Here is a 20,655-nt window from a genome sequence, read left to right as displayed (position 1 = left end):
TATTCTTCGTACTTTAAGTTCATGTGTATAAGTTATGCTAAGATAGCAGCACAATCTAGCGGAAGAAGTTTAGTACGATATTTGTTGCATGCAAAATCGATAGGTGATGTGTACACGCTTTGAAACATGGCTATCCTTTGTACTTTAAGGTCATGCGTATAGGTTATGCTAAGATAGCAGCACAATCTAGCGGAAGGAGTTTAGTACGAGAGTCGATGCATGCAAAATCGATAGGTAATGTGTACACGCTTTGAAACATGGCTATTCTTTGTACTTAAAGTTCAAGTGTATAAGTTATGCTAAGATACCAGCACAATCTAGCGGAAGAAGTTCAGTACGAGATTCGATGAATGCAAAATCATTAGGTAATGTGTATACGCTTTGAAACAAGGCTATTCTTTGTACTTTAAGTTCATGCGTACAGGTTATGCTAAGATAGCAGCACAATCTAGCGCAAGAAGTTTAGTACGATATTTGTTGCATGCAAAATCGATAGGTAATGTGTACACGCTTTGAAACATGGCTATACTTTGTACTTTAAGGTCATGCGTATAGGTTAGGCTAAGATAGCAGCACAATCTAGCGGAAGAAGTTTAGTACGAGAGTCGTTGCATGCAAAATCGATAGGTAATGTGTACACGCTTTGAAACATGGCTATTCATTGTACTTTAATTTTATGGGTATAGATGCCTTTGCTGGCAGGACCTAGTGTTTACAGCGCACTATGTCTTCTGGTATGGGCTAGAGCAATTTTGTTACTTTCATTGATCTGTCTCTGTCTTATCCTTGGCTTTGACAATATGAAAGTGACTGAGGTATGAGCGATGCTAGTAATGCCATTCCTTGTGCAGCCAGTCCCTGCTATGAATGCTGTAAAAATGCTGCTCATAGGGTCGGTTGGTGCATGCATTTCAGTGGGCTTGGCAGACTGATATGTAATAGCAACTTCTGGCTCGGTGAGGAAAGCAACGGGAAACTACCTCACTCCTCATTTCCCTAGTACGCCTCTTCAGTGATGCCTAGGCCATCTATGACAGCTGATGGCAGAGCTGTTGAGGATCCAACCAGCCTTAGGGCTGAAGACTGAACATACATACATACAGGTTATGCTAAGATAGCAGCACGATCTAGCGGAAGAAGTTTAGTACGATGGTCGATGCATGTAAAATCGATAGGTGATGTGTACACGCTTTGAAACATGGCAATTCATACTGCTGCTCTGTTCCCAAGACTTTTAAGCATAGGTAATCCTAATGCTGCTCTTAACGACGTTGAGCTAAGGATTGATTACGTGACCGTGACGTCACGACCACGTGCTCTTGTTTGGTAAACAAAGCCACGTGACTTTTAACAGCTGTCGCCTTGACGGACCCTAACCTCACTTTGAAGGACAATAGAACGTCGCTAACCTCACCGCTGCCATCTTGACGGCGGTAAACCTCAAGGCTGCCACCTTATGCATGTTATAGTGCGGAATTTAAAATCCAACAACAGAACATTGCTAACCTCACTCTTGCCATCTTGATGGGCTTAAACCTTACTGTTGCTACCTTGGTTATACGCTTTTGTGTTAGTTTACTGTTAATCGCTAAGCTGTTCGCATCGTCGAAGTAGAGAGTATCAAATGTCAAGTAGATTTAAAGAAGAATCTGTTAGCAGAAGATAAAAGTCCGTCATGGAAAAACCTATTTCTAGGTATGTTTGCGAAGAGTGTGGAAAAACATTTTCCCGGAGCTATCACAAGAGACGTCATGAGATATCATGTAGCACAATTTTTCAATGCAAACATTGTAGAAGAGAGTTCAAGAACGCTTACAACGCTCAACGTCATGAAGCCGCGTGTAATGTAGCTTCATCGGGAACAAAATACAAAGAGCTCAACCATATTCAAGCGAACACTGATTTATGTTTAAAATGTACACCTCTGCGAGAGATTTTTAATTCTCCCTTGTTGTCTAGGCCTGCTACAAGTTCTGTTACTAAGCAGAAACTTCAAGATAAAGAGAGGCAAGATCATGATTATGATAATAAGGATAATGATGTTGATCAAATCAGTAGTAAAGGGAAAGTAGAAGAAGAAGAAAATCTTAATGTTTCATTGCCATTACAGCTTGATGATTTTACTTCATTTCCTAAGCCTACTACACGTTCTGTCGCAGTGCAAACATCTCAAGAGGAGATGCAATGTAAAGAAGAAGGAAATTTCAACGCTTCATCGCTATCGAAACAAGTTAAGTTTGTACCTAGAAACGCTACTGCTGAAGCACGTATTACATCAAAACAAGTCCCTACACATCAACTGTCTGCATATAGACTCAAAGTTCACAACAAGCCTCTGTTACCCTGTGTAGATATAAGATACTGTAAAGACCCCAACGTACTCGTAAAACGTTTACAACTGCTAAGAGCCTATCATGATGCTGGTTACACACAGTACAAAGAAGATATTTTTGAAATAGAGCATGAATTACGTCGTGTAGGTATTATTAAGTAAGCGCTTACCCTCACCTAAGTCATCCATCTGTAGTATATAGTCGATCGAGTAGCTATATTCGTATAGATTATTTCCCAACATACTCCGTTCCTTAGGGTGTTAACTCCGCCTCTAGTTGTAGAGCCGGTCTCAAGCCCGGATAAAGAGAGGAGAGGCACCCTAGCTCTTTAGCCTATTAGCCCTTTAGCCCTTTTGCCCATTAGCCCTTTAGCCCTTATGCTCATTAGCCCTTTAGCCTATTAGCCCTACAAGGAATGTGCGGTAATCTAATCTTCTTAGAACAAAGGTATACCCTGACATGTTCTAAACACATGTTGTATCGAGTAGAGTGTTTTATTTTAGTCTTGATCACTTATTTTGTGTTCTAAACACTTCAATAAAAGTTCCGATGACATGATAAAGTTAACGGCATAGAGTGCAGTGTTCGATTCTAGTCTTGTTATGTTTCTTTTGTGATTTGCAAGTCTAAACATGCATAATGACGTCATCACTGCAGCACGTGCTTACTCTAGCTATCCCGATGCAGGTTTAAACTTGTTCGATAGAGCTATGCCTTGACATAAGAGGAGGCCTTAACAGCTTATGTATAGCCGCTGTTGTTTAAAGATAGCTGCTGTTAAGAAAAAGCACGTCGAATTTTTCATATTACTCGCCACCACATTTCAAAGGTATGAGGTTTAGTGCTGTAAAGATACCTGCACGATGCAAAGCTAGCTTTCTTCATCAGAGCAGCCACCATCTTGTGTGAGCACCTCTAGGCCGTATCATAAGGAGCTGTGTATAGTCACCGTCTTGTCGCTGCTACTTTGCGCAAGCACCCCTAGGGCGTCTCATAAGAGCAGCAGCCATCTTGTGCAAGCGCTCTTAAGCTGTCTCATAAGAAGCTATGTATAGCCACCATCTTGTAGAATTAGATGGCTGCCAATGCCAAAGGACCTAAGTAGGAATCGAACCGTCGATCTCATCATTGGGCTATGTTTTTCTTATGCTATCATGTTCCTGATACTGCAACCCTAGGTATTAGGTGGAAAAATGTTGTCCGTTTTGCTCTACGATGCACCGTTTTCGAGATATTTAACATTTTGCATTTAAGCCCCAAATTTAATGAATCGAACCTGCACGGCACGTTATACTCTCTACCATAACTAGACCTGATCATGTTACGAAGACTTGCTTCAATACAAGCTAAAACAGAGCGAATGCCAAAGGGCCTTAAGTAGGAACCGAACCGTTGATCTCATCATTAGACTATTTTTTTCTTATTCTATGATGTTCCTCATACTGCGAACCGAGGTATTGGGCACAAAAATATTGTCCGTTTTGCTCTACGATGCACCGTTTTCGAGAGATTTAACATTTTGCATTTAAGCCCCAAATTGAACGAATCGAACTAGCATGACACGTTAGCCTCTAAGCTAGCTTTCTTCATAATAGCAGCAGCCATCTTGCGCAAGCACCCTTAAGGCGTTTCATAAGGAGTCGTGTATAGCCGCCATCTTGCGTCCGCCATCTTGCGCAAGCATCCTTAGGGCGTCTCTAGCCATCTTGTGCAAGGACCCTTAAGCCGCATCATAAGAGCAACCGCCATCTTGCGCAAGCATCCCTAGGGCGTCTCATAAGGAGCCTTGTATAACCGCCATCTTGCGCAAGCATCCCAAGGGCAACTCATAAGTACCTATGTATAGCGGCCATCTTGCATAAGCAACTCTAAGGAGTCATGTATAGCAACCAACTTGTGCAATTAGCGACGAGAGATGGCTGATGTAGAATTTTTGTTTTTAAATTATCCGCCACCATATTTCAAAGGTATGTACCTAAAGAGCGCAGCACTGAGGTTTGCGATGTAAGATGGCGGATGACAGCTGACAAAGAGCGCGTGAGTTTCTTTACTAAACAAGAGCACGTGGAATTTTTCAATTTGCCGCCACCACATTTCAAAGGTATCTAGCTAAAGATGGCAGCACGGTGCTCTCTTGATTAAAGATGGCGGATGACAGCTAACAGAACTTTTCAAATTGCCCGCTACTACATGTCATAAAGAGGGCAGCACCGTGCTCTGTAGATTAAAGATGGCGTATGACAGCTGACGAAATTGCCCGCATGATAGCAGCACAGTGCTCTATTGATTAAAGATGGCGGATGACAGCTGTCAAAACAGCACGTGGCTTTGTTTCCAAACAAGAGACATAGTATTTTTCAAATTGCCGTCACCACATTTCAAAGGTATCTAGCTAAAGATGGCAGCACGGTGCTCTCTTGATTAAAGATGGCGGGTGACAGCTAACAGAACTTTTCAAATTACCCGCTACTACATGTCATAAAGAGGGCAGCACCGTGCTCTGTGGATTAAAGATGGCGGATGACAGCTGACGAAATTGCCCGCATGATAGCAGCACAGTGCTCTGTTGATTAAAGATGGCGGATGACAGCTGTCAAAACAGCACGTGGCTTTGTTTCCAAACAAGAGCACGTAGAATGTTTCAAATTGCCACCACCACATTTCAAAGGTATCAAGCTAAAGAGTGCAGCACTGAGGTTTGTGATGCAAGATGGCGGATGACAGCTGTCAGAAAAAAGCACGAGAGTTTGTAAAGCACGTAGAATTTGCCACCGCCACAAAGAGGGCAGCACCGTGCCCTCTTGATTAAATATGGCTGCTGTCACGTGGAATTGCCTGCCACCACAGCTATCTAACTGAAGAGGGCAGCACGGTGCTCTCTGGATTAAAGATGGCTGCTGTCAAAAAGCATTTTTCAAATTATCCGGCACCACATTTCAAAGGTAAGTAACTAAAGAGGGCAGCACTGTGTTCTATAGATTAAAGATGGCGGATGACAGCTGTCAAAAAAGCACGTGGATTTGTTTACCGATTCAAACCTCGCGCTAGTGAGGTTAAGTTGGTAGCACTAAGGTTTAGGCCCGTTAAGATAGCAGCACTGCGGATGACAGGTGACGAATTTGCATCTACTACGATAAAGAGGGCAGCACGGTGCTCTCTGGATTAAAGATTGCGGATGACAGCTGCACGTGGCTTTGTTTACCGATTCAAATCTCGCGCTAGTCAGGTTAAGTTGGTAGCACTAAGGTTTAGCGCCGTCAAGATGGCAGTACTGAGGTTTGCGATACCTTGTTGTCTGTCAAAAAGCACGTGGCCGTCAAAAAACACGTGGATTTGTTTACAAATTCAAATCTCGCGCTTGTGAGTTTAAGTTGGTACTACTGAGGTTTAGTCCCGTCAAGATGGCAGTACTGAGGTTAGCGATGCATTGTTGTCGATGATAGCTTCCAAAAAGCACGTGGCTTTGTTTACCAATTCAAATTTCCCGCGGGTGGTGGAGCGGGCCTCTGGGAAGGCCTCTAGCTGTGGTGGTGGTGGAGGAGGCCTCTGGCTGTGGTAAAGGTGGAGGAGGCCTCTCGGAGGCCTCTGTCTGTGGTGGAGGTGGAGGAGGCCTCTGGGAGCCCGAGGTGGAGGTGGCGGCTGAATCCGCCTATTATACTACTACCACAATAATGCACTATAATAAGAGAAAAGAGAATATATTGTTGAATATAGTAAGACTATTACCAAATACACAATAGAGAATTATTGACTATCAATCCAGCGCTGTCCCTGGTGGGCTTCACGCGTGTTAGTAGTGGGGGAAGGTTCGGCAGTGTTCGGTTACCGAGGGCTTTGGGGGGGGGAGGAAAGTGTGTTGGCGTTTAATAATAAAAGTAAATAATATTATATCGTATTATGTCCGCCTCTGTGGTGTAGTGGTTAGTATGATTAGCTGCCACCCCCGGAGGCCCGGGTTCGATTCCCGGCTCTGCCACGAAATTTGAAAAGTTGTGCGAGTTCTGAAAATGGGTCCACTCAGCCTCGGGAAGTCAAATGAGTATAGGTGCGTTCGATTCCAAGCTCAACCATGATGCAAGTGGTTTACCGTGGTTTCCCACTTCTCCTTCAGGCAAATGCCGGGATGGTACCTAAATTAAGGCCACGGCCGCTTCCTTGTATATTCCTTCCAAACTGCCCATCCCCCTACAAGCATAAATGGGATTTTGAAAAACCTTAACAAACATGATCTGACAATTGTGATGGGAGATTTCAATGCGAAAGTGGGGGAAGGTAGGACATCAGACATTGTAGGACCGTTTGGACTAGGAGAGAGGAATTCCAGAGGGGATGATCTTGAAAGTTTTGCGATGTCAAATGATTTAGTGATCATGAACACTTGGTTTAAACTCCCACCTAGAAGACTATATACATGGAAGTCTCCAATAGACAAACCCGGGAAATGTGTGAGAAACCAGATTGATTTCATATTGGTAAATAAACGTTTCAGGAACAGTTGCACCGCAGTGAAAACCTACCCTGGTGCAGATGTCAACTCAGATCACACACCACTTGTTGGAGTTTTCAAAGTCAAAATGAAGAAAGTGAAGAGGAAGAACAGGCAAAACTACAATTTGAGGAAAATCAAAGACCCAATAATGAAAGAGAACATGCAAGTAGAACTTAACTTGAAGATTATCACAGAGGAAAACATCACCAGCAATAATGTCAAATTAGAATTAAATAAAGTACAAAACGCCGTTCAGCAAATAAAAGAGAAGTACATGAAACCAGAGGAGAAAAAGAGAAAGTCATGGATGACAGATGAAATACTGAACCTAATGGAGAAAAGAAGAGGCAATAAAGGAAAACCTGCAGAATACAGAAAGATAAATGCAGACATCAGAAGAAAGATCAGGGAGGCAAAAGAAAAAGAAAAAGTGGAGCAATGTGAGGAGATTGAGTTATATCAAAGTAGGTATGACAGCTTCAATATACACAGGAAAGTAAGAGAAGTAACAGGGAAATACAGGAATGGCACTGGTGGATAGTTAATAGATGAAGCCGGGAACTTGATGGTGGATTTAGAAGACAAGAAAAAGATCTGGAAAAAATATATAGAAGATTTATTTTATGACACTAGATGTGCTTTTACACAAAATACAAATGAAATAAGTGGCACAGATATATTAGAAGAAGAAGTTCAAACAGCCATCAATCAGATGAAGGACGGAAAGGCAGTGGGACCAGATAAAGTAGAAGCAGAGTTCTTAAAACTGATGGATGAACATCATGTAAAATGGTTGACCAAAATTTTCAATCGAATTTATGTATCCGGGAATATTCCATCGGAATGGCTCAAATCAGAGTTCATCACCTTGCCAAAAAAGCAAAACGCAAACCAATGTGGAGATTACCGCACAATAAGCTTGATGAGCCATCTCTTGAAAGTGTTCTTGAGAGTGATACACATAAGAATATACAGACTGTGTGACGATCAGATAGCCCCTAATCAATTTGGGTTTATTAAAGCAGTAGGTACGAGAGAAGCCTTGTTCAGTGTGCAGGTCCTCTTTCAGAGATGTAGAGATGTAAATAAGAATGCATTTGCTTGTTTAATAGACTACCAGAAAGCCTTTGACTGTGTAAAACGTGAAAAATTGATGGATATTTTGAGAAATATTGGAATGGAGGAAAGAGATCAGCGAATCACCAAGGCGCTGTACTGGAATCAAACAGCGGTGTTGCGTGTTGAAGGAGAACACGCCGAAGCAGTCAAAATCCTGAGAGGAGTGAGGCATGGATGTATCTTGTCACCTATACTATTTAATTTGTATTCAGAATACATATTTAGAGAAGCCTTGGAAGATATAGAAGAAGGAAATATGATAAATGGAGTGAGATTAAACAACATCCGGTATGCTGATGATGCAATTGTATTTGCTGATACTATCCAAGTGCTACAATCACTAATGGATAAAATTGTAAGAGTCAGCAGCCAATACGGGCTTGAAATAAACACCGCAAAGACAAAACTCATGGTTATAAGTAAGGAATATATTTCCAGAATAAACTTGGTGATAAATCAAAAGAGTATAGAGAGGGTAAAACAATATACATACCTTGGAACCATAATAAATGAAGACTGGGATTGCTCACAAGAAGTCAAGGTACGCATTGGAAAAGCAAGAAGTGTGTTCCAGAAAATGAGTAATGTGTTTAAAAGCCACAATCTAACTTTAGGGACTAAAATCAGACTTATGCACTGTTATGTATTTTCTGTTCTTTTATATGGTGTAGAGACATGGACCTTTAAATAAAAACACAGAGAAGAAGCTGGAGGCCTTTGAAACATGGCTTTATAGGCGGATCCAGAGAATATCTTGGACCCAGAGAATTACAAACGTGGAAGTAATGAGAAGGATGAACACAACACCTCAGTTGATCAAGATAGTGAAATGCCGAAAGCTGCAGTATCTGGGACATATAATGCGCAACACGGATAGATACAACCTACTCCAAAAAATACTCCAGGGGAAAATCAACAGCAAAAGAAGTCCTGGAAGAAGAAGAATATCTTGGCTTGACAATCTTAGAGGCTGGTGCAATATGTCATCAGTTGAACTGTTCCGCTCTGCCACAAACAAGTCGAAAATAGCCATCATGATCGCCAACATCCGAAACGGATAGGCACCGAAAGAAGAAGAAGACTGGTCATCCTCCCCAGTTGTATCTCCGACCCTATGTCTCACGCTCCAGGACACTGCCCTTATATAATATAATATAATATAATATAATATAATATAATATAATATAATATAATATAATATAATATAATATAATATAATATAATATAATATTGCCCCCATTTTTCCCGAGCTAAGCCCAGCCATCGAGCGAGAGATCCCAAGGTGGACCGTTCGATCGTTGGCTATCACTTTCTAGAGGCATTTAAGGGTTGTTAAGGATTGATGACCAAGCAGGATAAAAAGAAATGTTAAAACAACACTCTGACATTTATTCACATAAGCAAACAACAAATGAAAATATTCTTGCTGATATGTTTTATAACATAGAACTTTCATGATATTGCATTTCTTCTTTTATGGTAACGCGTGCTCTTAATCTCCAGCCTTACTATGCTGTAATGAAAACCAAAGGAAAATTAGGCCTCTTGCCTTTCCAATATCAAAATATTTGATTGAAAGAATTAAATAAATTAACATAGAAATTCAAAAAAAATGATTAACAGCTGTCTTGCTAACAAGGGTTTTACAATAAACGTGTTCAAAGCTTTACCAATTCAAAGTAGTCTCAACACGTGGTTTTAAGATGTACTCAACTGAATTTATCATTTACAGTATTTAATATTAGTCAATGACACCAACATGAACTTCAGTAGAAAATGAAAACTGATTCCAGAATTCTCAAAATTAATTAATTATTATTCTGATTATTATTATTATTATTATTATTAATCTCTCATCATCTAATTAACCTATGTTTCATTGTCACACGATCGTGTTCTCATTAATTTCCCACAGCATCATTTACCTAATGATCGTCATTAGCATTTCAGAATAATTATTTTCAATCAATTATTAATGACTTGGTTTCACCATAACTCAAAGTAATCATGCGGCTGACGACTTCTACTTCTGATCTTTGTATTTCATTTCCATTCAAATTAATCTTAAAATATTTCAAAATTCAACTATAAGTGTGTCAGAAATTTACATTATCCACGTGTGAGCTAGTTAAATAAATTTTATTTACAAATCGAGTGCCTTCATAAAATAACGAGATGATCTTTCCTTTTAAATCTCGCTAATTAAGAAAATAAATTCATTTCTAGTCTTCCTCGACTTAAGTTGATCAAACTTTTCCCTTAAGGGCATGAAAATTACTTCCTAAGGCAACACACAACGATGAGTGTAATCTACGTCACAGCAAGTGCATGACCAGATCAAATTAAATGGAACCAACATGATGCAAGAGAAATATACATATTTACATACACACACACATTCACACTAGGGAAACACGTCTTTTATGTACATTATTTACATCGAATCCTGTTTTTGGCAAGTTTATTCATGATTTTTACGAGTGGACAGATCGCGTAATATCAAGCAGAATAATCCGTGTACTGAAATTATCCTTCATTAATGGTGGCTAGTGATCGAAGTCATGGGTATCACTTGGTAGAAACACATTTCACATATCAATGTAAGTTCATCTAACTCATGAAATTATAATGGAAGATTCTAGTAAAATCCATAAGCACTACCATCGTTGGGCTACAGGTTGAAATTATCGCAAGCGTGAGCCTTACTCATATTATTTTTATCCCCTACCTGTGAAATACACTCGCAACACGTGCTCCAATAATTATAATCTATCTTGCGCTCCCAATACACAAGAATAAATCAAATATCATCATTAAATCATCAATTGCTTAATTATACAACAAGTATCCCTCAGGATTGGTCATATTCCAGACCCTTCATGAACAGAGCACATTCAGTCTCACATATAAGGACTCTACAGTAATTTTATGGCTCACGAGCGTTTAATTCTGTTTTACCCGATCTTTAGACAATATTATTATTATTTAAATGATTATTACATCTACCGATCCTCGTGGAATATCGAAAAATTAGATGACTTCATCATAAATACAACAAGTGATCTTAAAAGACACTAGGTTCGACCCTATTCACTCAAAATGTACACGTAAATTTCAGTCCAGTAACTTTCAGCATTTCAAGAGAAGTAGATTTATCGTGTGGTCAGTGATTATTAAATATACAGCTCCTAAGCATGGGAAATCATTCAAAGACAACCTACATGTCTACTCTAATAGATTCAAAATTTAATTCACACGTACCTAGTCTACCACGACACCTTAAGAAATGGAAAAATGAAATATTTCTAACTACAACAAACTAATAGATCTACGACTTAAAGAAGAAAGACCTCTAGTTGTACAAAGGTAAGACAGATAAATTAAATTAAAAAGGTACTCAAGTTTTTGATGGGGTTCGAGTCCTGTCGACAATTAATTATTCCAGCATGTTCCTCCGGTCAGTCTCCTTCCGTTACCAGATACGCCTCACATTTTTACAGCTCCATGGAGGCTCTGTAGCAAATGTCCCTCGATGAAATTGTGTTGCCGGTGGTTGCGGAATTATCCATCTTGAGGTGTTCAACTTCCAAGACGACTTCGGTAGAACGCCGGTCACAAGCTGTAACTGAGATGACAAAATTAAGTATATTGCACAAGCGCACGTCGAATATAGATAGCTCGTCTACACAGTCACACTTAACTTGATTTTTGAAGCGTTTTTATTCCATAGGAATACACTAATTATTTCTCTAAACTCTAGCAGAACGGCGTCGACTTGAACTGAAATTACTTCTCCACGTGGTCCGATAACGTGGTGCAGCACAACACGACGAAGGATATTCAGAGTAAGAGCTTCAGAACTTCAGATTAAGAGAGCGATTTTCTCGAAACAAGGCCTTTTTATATTATCAGCCTGGGAGGTGTGATTTTCAACGAGAACGGTGTGTCACCCCTCTGAACGACGAAAAAAACTCGTTCTTAGCTCGCCACAAGTTCCCAAATGACATGCTGCAGCTCCAAGCAGACAATAAAACTTTTCCTTTCCACTTGTTGAAATATTCATAATATCGCCCATTTTATCGGGGACATCTCTCCCTTGGTTGGAGTATAATTTCGCTAGCAGATGAAATTATTACATAACAGTGTCCATTTCTATTGTTCCGGAAAATTGGCTGATAAATCACTTGGTAGTAATGTAGTTGATCTCGCGACAGGTGTCCGTCCTCCTCGATACTCGGAGTTCTTCGTTCCGCTCCTTGCATCCAGTAGCCTAGTCTCTCCATACAGGGTGTTTCACAAGTTTTGTTTCCATCTTCAATAACTAATTTTCCCCTTTAGTAAATGGTTACACGGTGTCGGTTAATGGTGTAGGTGTTCGGTAGAGTCTTAAATTAGCGGCATTATGGACAGCTTCGTAAGATTTATCCAGACTTTGTATTTTATAAGAATTATTGCCAAAGACTTTAATAATCCTGTAGGGCCCCACAAACAATGGTGCAAATTTCGCATAAAATTTGCTCGTAGGCTCGGACACAGCAGGTCTCCTCAATAATACATATTCATTTAATCGGAGAGGCCGGTGAAATTTTCTCCCTTGAAACCTTCGGTTACGCCTCTCAGCGTGGCGTTTCAATGATTCCGTTGCCTTTTCAATGTTTTCCTGGGGAGTAGGTCTTACGGTACCAGGACATTGAATGATGTGGTCCCAAGATCTCACAGGGTAATTATTAAAATGAAGCACTAATGGAATTTGGGAGGTTGCTTCGTGAACAGTACCATTAGAACACTCCATGATAATTGGAAGTATATCTACCCATTTCCAATGAGCATTCCCACAAAATATTCTACAGAACTTGGCCAGCTCTTGCATTACACGTTCCGCTGGATTACTGGACGGATGTCTCACGGAATTTAGGACATGTTTGATGCCTAGTTGGGTCATGGCTTGCTTGAATTCGGCCGAGGTGAATTGTGGTCCGTGATCTGTTAATATGGCCTGAGGCTTTCCCATGTGAGGAATTATATTCCGGGTGATTCTCCACAGAACGGCTTTAGTAGTGGCCTTCTGGATTGGATACAACGTTACGTACTTGGAAAATACATCGATGGTCACAACCACATGACGATTTCCTCTCTTAGAAGTAGGAATTTGATCGAACAAGTCCATTGCGTAGAGTTCTTTCGGAGCAGATGGCAGAATAGGAATGGGACTTTGCTGTAACAAATGAGAGCTTGGTTTGACTCTCTGACAAGTGTCACACGTCCTGATGATATCATTTACAAAAGTTCTCAATCCTTCCCATGTGAATGATTCCAATATCGTGGCGACAGTCTTATCCACTCCACCATGACCTGTAATCCTATGGACGTGCCAAGTAAGAAGTTACCGTAGCTTCGGTGGTATAACAGCTCGTAATTTCGTCTTGGCGGGATCGATGAACTTATACAGGATTCCATTGACATAGCGGAAATTTTTAGCTTGCCTCCTTATTTTCCTAAATCCTGGCTCGTTTGGAGTAAGCTTGTCTTCAAGACAGTCAATGATAGGCCGTAACTTAAGGTCCCGTTTCTGTGCCTGTCGAAGGTAACCAAGTTTGCGTAGGAACTCGTGGTCTTCCTGTATTAATGTTATCTGATGTATCTCTGCGACTTCAGAGTTAGGATTTCGACTTAAGCAGTCGGCTAACAAGTTGTTTTTCCCAGAGCAATGTTCTAACTGGAGATTAAATTGTTGTACAAAGAGTGTCCATCTGAAGACTCGTTCGGAAGCCATAGTTGTTTTTAACATGAAGGTTAATGCACGATGGTCAGTCCTGACAACGATGGGAAATCCATAAATTAATTTCTGCCAATATTTAAGAGCGTAGACTATGGATAACATTTCCAGTTCAGTTGCGGAGTAATGTTTTTCGTGCTTTCTTATCTTTCTGCTGACGAAAGCCAAGTATGTCCTGTTTTCAGGGTTCTCCTTATCTTCTTGGAAAAGAACGGCTCCTATCCCAATGTTTGAGGCATCTGTTTGTAGAATGAAGGGCCTAGTAAAATCAGGGTATCCCAACTTAACATTGTTTACGAGCATTTCTTTCGTTTTAGCGAAGGCTTGGTCACATTCGGTGCTCCACTTCCATCTGTTGCCCTTTTTTAAGAGATCCTGCAACGGAGCTACTGTCTGAGTGTAGTTTGGACAGTGGTTCGAAAAGAACTGGGATATTCCCAAGAATTGTCTGACTTGTTTCCCTCTCACAGGCTTAGGAAAATTGCTAATGGCTTCGGTCTTGACTGGGTTGGGTTTCACGCCATCGCCGTCTATGACGTGTCCCAGAAATAGGATCTCGGACTTGCAAAAGTGGGATTTCTTCAGGTTCACATGGTAGCCAGCGTCGGATAAATTCTTGAGGAGTTTCTCCAATTTAACGAAGTGTTCCTCTAGGGTCTCACTCGCTAGGAGTAAATCGTCAATATACCTCGTTGTAAAGGCTTTTACCTCGTCGGTTAGGCATCTGTCGAGTGCTCGGATAAGCGCGGAGCCAGCGTTACGGATTCCGAAGGGAAGCCTGCAGAAAACATAGGTTTGTTGGTCGTATATGAACCCTGTCAATAGCCTGGATTTTTCTTCAAGCAGAATATGGAAGTAGGATGACGTAAAGTCAACAGAAGAGAAGTATCTCATACCCCTGAATTTTCTAATGATGTCTTTAATCGTCGGAGGCTGATCATTCTCCGGGATTAGCTTTTCATTCACAGAACGAGCATCCAAACACACGCGCAGTGATCCGTCTGGCTTAGGAACGACTTCTAAAGGGTTAATAAATGGACTGCTAGCTTTCATGACGATTCCATCCCTCTCCATCTCTTCAATAATTTTGCCGACTCTGGAGTGAAATTTTTCCGGTATCGGATACGGCTTCTTCTTGAAGGGTAGCCAGTCTGTCACAAGAAGTGAGTACTGAAAGTTAGGAATAAGACCTGGTTTGGAATCGAACAAGTTCTTATATTTCAGCAGTAAATTCCGAAGCTGGATCTGTTCCTCTTCCGTACCCATGGCTTGCCTTGACTTCTCAGAGATAAGATCGAAGGGGTGTACGTCGTTATCGCCTTCTTCTAATACTTTATCCATGGCCATTAAAATTTCCTCAGATGCCTCATGGTCTTCGGTTTCCCTCGGAGATAAGGCGTTTGTCTCCCCGCAATAAGCATATGGATCGTTTACATTTGAAGGGTTTAACATAGCAGTCTCGGAAAAATCCGCCTTCCTGAATTGAATGGAGTTTGACTGCATGTCAATCATAGCTTGGTAAGACATTAGGAAGTCTGCCCCTAGAATAATATTAAATTTAATGTTGGACATGGCTAGGAATACTTGAGGAAATATCGTCCGTCCAATCTCAACATCCAACAATGTCTGTTGTTTACACATGACAGACTTGTCCGGTATTATGCCCTTAATTTTCACATGAGATACCGGTATGACAGGTATATCGTTTCTGTCCCTGAGATCTCTCAAAAATGCCGTCGAAATGACGCTAATCGTCGACCCAGTATCTATAAGACATCTGACATGAATATTGCAGATCCGTGCTGAAATAATAGGTAAAGTTGATGGTATTTCACTGTTACGCTGACCAACTTCGTCCAATAAATCTTCGGGCTTGGTAGTCCATGAGTCGACCTGTACCACGATCCATTCTTGATGTTTACTGACCTTGCCTTCAGGATTCAGGCTATCTCCTCTCACTGGAGATGAAGTTTTTTTTAACGGCACCTTGGCTGTGCTCTTGACTCGAGTTACTCTGTTGGCTTCCCCGAGCCTTGGCCTCTTGATATTGAAGGCTTTCCGCCCCCACGATATCAGGGTTGGTATCCTGGGTTTGGATTGCTCTTCGCCATCGTTCGCTTTCCTGTGTCGTGTTCTGCAGGTCCTTTAGGTACTTTTCCTTTTCTTCTTCTCGCCAGTCTCTCCTTCCTCTTGATTGGCGGAAGTCCTGGTTTCGTTTCCAGCTCCTTCGGTAGTCCGAATATGGTCGCTTTCTCTCGTCACGTCTGGAATATTCCCAGTTTCTGGTGGGTCTATTTCTGCGTACGGGCGATCGATCACGAGGTGAATCTTGCCCTCCAGGGTTACGTTTCCACGTTCTCCCTTGGTTGACTGGTTTCGATTCCTCCTCTTTATTTGTTGTCACCTGATGGATCTGAGGTTCCGGGTTTCGTCCCTGACGAACTGGTTCCTTGGACGTCATATCTAATTGTCTTAATAACGCCTCAGCCTGGACTGCAGATTGTGTATTCGAGGCTATCATGATCCTCTGCACATCTGGTGGTAGTTGACGTGTGATCAATTTGACCAACTCAGGTTCTGATGGTGGTGAGTCTAGCTCTCGTAATTTCCTTAATTGACTGGAGAGAAAATCCGCAAACCTCGTGGGCGTAGAAGATGCATATTTCCTGGCATATAACTCCGTCCTTAGGTTGTATTGGACGTCGCTATTCCAGTACTTTTCCAGGAATGCTTTCTTGAAACTTTCGAAATCGTCAAACGAAAATCGAAATGCAACGAACCAGGTATGTACTGAATCTTCCAGGAACTTTTCGGTGACTCTTAACTGCCTTTCTGGTGGAATTTTCGCATCGCGAAAGTAATCTTGCAGTTCCCGAATGAAGCCTTTCGGAGTCACGTTTCCTCTGACGTTATTAAATTTCTTGGGCTGTTCTTCGTGGAGACGAATTATATTGACTATCTGCGTCTGGCCGGTTGTATTTACATGAGACGTATTTACTATCGGCTCTGAAGAAATGTCAATTGTACTCGCAGCGCCTGTTCCTACAGTTGCCAGTGGAGTTGACGTCTGACCCGTGCCGGTTACACGTTGCTCCAGTAACGCCTGCTTTTCTAGCAATGAGTTAGTGACCTTGCTAGTGTTCTCATTCTGGACCTTCAGGAGGTGCATTTCATGTACAAGCTATTTGATTCCATCCGTGTACTCCTTTCGTATCCCTTCGGTTTCAGTTTTAGACTCGGTAGTGATCTTGTGTATGGCATTCATCAAGGTGGTGTTAATTGTTTTTATTTCGCCCCAACTATCCTCAAGTGACTCGTGGATATAATCCATCCGCTCTGAGTTATCGACTTGGGATGTCTCGATTTTGTCGAGAATGCCCTTTTCGACTTGTTGTAGCTTTTCGTTTAATCCAAGGAATTTCTTTGCCAAAGCCGTTTTAGTAACCTTATGGTCCTCTGCATTCGTGTCAATCTTTTCCTCAATATTCAGGAATGATTGTTCGACTTCGCCCTTATATTTGTCAATTCCAGTTAAGATGTCCTGCTGAACGTTCGCCAGTCGTTCACTGAATTCATTGGACATGCCCGCCATAGACTTGGCAATATTTTCGTTTACTTCCTTCTTCATGGTAGCGAAATCATTTTTAACTATCACGAGCTCGCTCTGCATTGAGGCTAGCTTGCCGTTAAAAAGTTTAATGTCAGAACATATCTTCCCTAAACCTTCTTCAGTTTGATTTTTAATGTCCGCCAATTTTCCTTCAATGGCTTCCCCGAGAGATTTTTCGAGATTTATTTGCGCGTCACTGAGATCACTGAGTCCTTTCTCTAAGTGTACCTGAGTGTCACTAAGTTTTCTCTCTAAGTTTTTCTCTAAGTGTAACTGATTTTCACTAAGATCACTAAGTTTTTGATCTAAATTTTTCTCTAAGTGTAACTGATTTTCACTAAGATCACTAAGTTTTTTCTCTAAGTTAGTTTGACTAATATTCAAATTGGCATTGATCCTCTCCTCCATAGCCAACAACATCTGCCTTAAGTCCTCCATAGTTACAATTATTCATTAAATGGCTATTCTGGTATTGGAAGGATTCTGATCGGAATACTGGAATGTTAGGGATCGAACTCCATCAAATTTACGAAGGCAACGATTTGTCGATATTATGAAAGTTCCGAATTTTCACCAATATCGGTCACAATTATTAATTTAACTTTAATTAATTATCATCGCAGCAAATTCGAGTTTCTAATTACCAGCAAGAATTTTTGTCGTAAACAAGATTTATATAAGTTACATTTAACATGTGCTTATGTTAGCCACAAGAATTTGGGCGAATAAATGTATCAGAGTCAGCCTAATTTAATTGGTCATCTGATCTTGTCAATGTCATAAACACTGGACAGCACAAGATCATTTTCGAGCTTGGATAAGCCAATCTCGAGCCCCACGCTTGGATTAAGCCATCTTAAATGCCCCCATTTTTCCCGAGCTAAGCCCAGCCATCGAGCGAGAGATCCCAAGGTGGACCGTTCGATCGTTGGCTATCACTTTCTAGAGGCATTTAAGGGTTGTTAAGGATTGATGACCAAGCAGGATAAAAAGAAATGTTAAAACAACACTCTGACATTTATTCACATAAGCAAACAACAAATGAAAATATTCTTGCTGATATGTTTTATAACATAGAACTTTCATGATATTGCATTTCTTCTTTTATGGTAACGCGTGCTCTTAATCTCCAGCCTTACTATGCTGTAATGAAAACCAAAGGAAAATTAGGCCTCTTGCCTTTCCAATATCAAAATATTTGATTGAAAGAATTAAATAAATTAACATAGAAATTCAAAAAAAATGATTAACAGCTGTCTTGCTAACAAGGGTTTTACAATAAACGTGTTCAAAGCTTTACCAATTCAAAGTAGTCTCAACACGTGGTTTTAAGATGTACTCAACTGAATTTATCATTTACAGTATTTAATATTAGTCAATGACACCAACATGAACTTCAGTAGAAAATGAAAACTGATTCCAGAATTCTCAAAATTAATTAATTATTATTCTGATTATTATTATTATTATTATTATTAATCTCTCATCATCTAATTAACCTATGTTTCATTGTCACACGATCGTGTTCTCATTAATTTCCCACAGCATCATTTACCTAATGATCGTCATTAGCATTTCAGAATAATTATTTTCAATCAATTATTAATGACTTGGTTTCACCATAACTCAAAGTAATCATGCGGCTGACGACTTCTACTTCTGATCTTTGTATTTCATTTCCATTCAAATTAATCTTAAAATATTTCAAAATTCAACTATAAGTGTGTCAGAAATTTACATTATCCACGTGTGAGCTAGTTAAATAAATTTTATTTACAAATCGAGTGCCTTCATAAAATAACGAGATGATCTTTCCTTTTAAATCTCGCTAATTAAGAAAATAAATTCATTTCTAGTCTTCCTCGACTTAAGTTGATCAAACTTTTCCCTTAAGGGCATGAAAATTACTTCCTAAGGCAACACACAACGATGAGTGTAATCTACGTCACAGCAAGTGCATGACCAGATCAAATTAAATGGAACCAACATGATGCAAGAGAAATATACATATTTACATACACACACACATTCACACTAGGGAAACACGTCTTTTATGTACATTATTTACATCGAATCCTGTTTTTGGCAAGTTTATTCATGATTTTTACGAGTGGACAGATCGCGTAATATCAAGCAGAATAATCCGTGTACTGAAATTATCCTTCATTAATGGTGGCTAGTGATCGAAGTCATGGGTATCACTTGGTAGAAACACATTTCACATATCAATGTAAGTTCATCTAACTCATGAAATTATAATGGAAGATTCTAGTAAAATCCATAAGCACTACCATCGTTGGGCTACAGGTTGAAATTATCGCAAGCGTGAGCCTTACTCATATTATTTTTATCCCCTACCTGTGAAATACACTCGCAACACGTGCTCCAATAATTATAATCTATCTTGCGCTCCCAATACACAAGAATAAATCAAATATCATCATTAAATCATCAATTGCTTAATTATACAACAAGTATCCCTCAGGATTGGTCATATTCCAGACCCTTCATGAACAGAGCACATTCAGTCTCACATATAAGGACTCTACAGTAATTTTATGGCTCACGAGCGTTTAATTCTGTTTTACCCGATCTTTAGACAATATTATTATTATTTAAGTGATTATTACATCTACCGATCCTCGTGGAATATCGAAAAATTAGATGACTTCATCATAAATACAACAAGTGATCTTAAAAGACACTAGGTTCGACCCTATTCACTCAAAATGTACACGTAAATTTCAGTCCAGTAACTTTCAGCATTTCAAGAGAAGTAGATTTATCGTGTGGTCAGTGATTATTAAATATACAGCTCCTAAGCATGGGAAATCATTCAAAGACAACCTACATGTCTACTCTAATAGATTCAAAATTTAATTCACACGTACCTAGTCTACCACGACACCTTAAGAAATGGAAAAATGAAATATTTCTAACTACAACAAACTAATAGATCTACGACTTAAAGAAGAAAGACCTCTAGTTGTACAAAGGTAAGACAGATAAATTAAATTAAAAAGGTACTCAAGTTTTTGATGGGGTTCGAGTCCTGTCGACAGTTAATTATTCCAGCATGTTCCTCCGGTCAGTCTCCTTCCGTTACCAGATACGCCTCACATTTTTACAGCTCCATGGAGGCTCTGTAGCAAGTGTCCCTCGATGAAATTGTGTTGCCGGTGGTTGCGGAATTATCCATCTTGAGGTGTTCAACTTCCAAGACGACTTCGGTAGAACGCCGGTCACAAGCTGTAACTGAGATGACAAAATTAAGTATATTGCACAAGCGCACGTCGAATATAGATAGCTCGTCTACACAGTCACACTT

The sequence above is a fragment of the Anabrus simplex genome, chromosome 7 (assembly GCF_040414725.1).
Source record: "Anabrus simplex isolate iqAnaSimp1 chromosome 7, ASM4041472v1, whole genome shotgun sequence".
NCBI lineage: Eukaryota > Metazoa > Arthropoda > Insecta > Orthoptera > Tettigoniidae > Anabrus > Anabrus simplex.
The sequence above is the reverse complement of the archived record's forward strand: the minus strand, read 5'-3'. Positions refer to the sequence as shown.